The following is a 2,403-nucleotide window of genomic DNA, read 5'->3' as shown; positions in this document are numbered from 1 at the left end:
TAAAATGATTATGTGTGTGTGTGTGTGTGTGTGTGTTTAAAGTAAGCTGACAGTTTCCACTTGCTAGATAATGATCAATTTTGGTGGGGAAATTCTGCTTGTTCTTCTTTGTACAAAATCTGTATAAGGACCAATTTGAAACTTAACCAGTAAACATAGTGAAGAATTCACATAGAAAAATTACTCTGTTTAACACAGCTCTTTAGATTCTTACTATTTAGCTCAGGGAGCTCCTCAGGGAGCAGGGGGAAAAACACAGGAAAACTAGCAGGAAATGACCATAGATCTGGTCTGCCTCTTGCAACGTCTATTAGAATAGTCAAACTGCATGGTGATATACAGTCCTGAGTACACAGACCAGCCTTTTTCACCAAGGTGTTCCACATTCTTATGAAATTGACTTATGACAAGGAAAGCATGGGATATAAATGAAGGACACATAGTTTAGGTGTACTTAGCAACAGGAAAAAAAGCATCAGGCAAACTTGGGATTTTCTTTCTGCTTGCAATGTGTTGTAATATCTTGTGAAAAGTGTTAAAATTGTTTTTCTTCACTTATCAAAAACTTGGACTGAAAAGTGCACATACTTGTGCCCACATGGGCCTGCACACCACACACACACACACACACACACACACACACACACACACCACATACACACACACCACACACACACACACACACACACCACATACACAAACACACACACACACACACACACATACACCACATACACAAACACACACACACACACACACACACACACACACACACATTTCTACTAAGAACACCAGCTGGCTCATGCTGTTTCATTTTTGAGTACTTAAAAAGAGAAAAACAAGAAGCAGCTTGCCCTGAGGTTCTTTTACAATAGCCACATGTCAACAACTGTAATGACCTGTTTTGTTGCAATATATTTTTTCTCCATACCAATTATTTTTGTTTCCCACAAATAGACCCAGTGTGTCTTCTTGCCTAATATAAGAGCCAAACACCTTTGCTCTTCACTAAGTAAACACACTACTCCAGCTTATGATTCTCATTCACACAGGTCCCATAGATGAATCCAAGAAAGATCTTTTCCTTTGTAAAATCAGAATTTAAAAAAATGTCTTTAAAATACTCACAGATTAGCTTTGTGCAGTGGCACTATCGTAGCCAATGAGGTTTATCTGAGGCACGATTATTGCTAGTTGAAAATACTCAAGATTCGAATGATAAATGTGGAAGGCATACTTTTTTCAGGGACACATTAAACATTATATTGAAATAACTAATAATAAAATTAAAAGTTAAGTAATAATTAAAAGATGAAAAGAACCTCTCTTGGAAGGCAGCAATAGTAAGACAGCTTAACAGATCTGTGGTGTTTTATTTAGGTTTTGGTGTTAATCTGTTTTCCAATCTTCTGAGGAAACATCTAACACCAAAAACTTAAAAGGAAGGAAAACTAGTTTTGGCTTGAATTCTCATTAATTTCAATGTATTGTCCCTTGATGCCAGCACCATGTGTCTGTGACAATCAAGGTGTACTAACATCAAGGTGTTAGCACAATTGAACACAGCTGCTTATCCTAGCCCAGGAACCAGGGAGATCAGAGGACTGAGTAGACATACTAACACTTCAGAGACTTAACTTCCCTCAACTAGACCTCTCACTCTCATAGCCCATCCAAGTATATCTTTATTACTTGATTAATCCATTGAAAAATACAGAGTTCCATAATCAAATTATCTCTCAAAGCTCACCATTTAGAAACCTATCTGTAATAATTATAGTTTTCTAGAGGAATTAAACCAAAATAATGAACATACATATTGAAAATGGATTCATGGGATTTGATTATATTATGTGTGCTGGTCCAAATCCCGCCAATTCTTTACTAGAGAGGCTGAGTTCTTGGTGACTGCTCAGACCATGACACTACATGCCTCAATTGTCCAGTCTGCTATGGAAGTCAGGGAGAACTTGCTGGTCCTCTATCACATTAAAAGGCTTGAGAAGATGTACTTTGATATCAGTGAAGGATGGTGACCCCAGTAACTAGGTAGACATGGTCACCACAAAAGAATGAAGACAGGTAGGCCATGAGCAATACTTTCCCCTTTTCCTTTTTCAGATTTTAGACTATTTCATATTAGAATGTTCACCCAGTAGAGTCTATGCAAATCTTCCAAATTATCCTCAATCTGCAGCCTTGCTGCTCCAAGACACTTTGTTGCATAAGGGACACCCAGTATGGTTTACTAATGTTTGAGTTTGAATTTATCACTAGGAAAAGCTTATAATTTTTCGCTGAAGAGCTGGGCATAAATCTGGGTGTTTTAGATTGTCTTATTAGGTGTCTATGTTCTCATTTTTTTATAAGTTGTTCCTGAATTTCTGCACTGTGATGATGATC

The 2,403-nt window shown here is 37.5% G+C and overlaps 1 pseudogene; it reads left to right on the top strand.

Annotated features, from left to right (window-relative positions):
- Window positions 1-1,133: 1,133 nt before the first annotated feature.
- LOC127664292 (uncharacterized) lies at window positions 1,134-1,295 on the top strand (annotated as a pseudogene).
- Window positions 1,296-2,403: the final 1,108 nt, after the last annotated feature.

The sequence above is a fragment of the Apodemus sylvaticus genome, chromosome 13, assembly GCF_947179515.1.
Source record: "Apodemus sylvaticus chromosome 13, mApoSyl1.1, whole genome shotgun sequence".
Classification (NCBI taxonomy): Eukaryota; Metazoa; Chordata; class Mammalia; order Rodentia; family Muridae; genus Apodemus; species Apodemus sylvaticus.
This window is presented reverse-complemented; position numbering and strand designations above follow the sequence as displayed.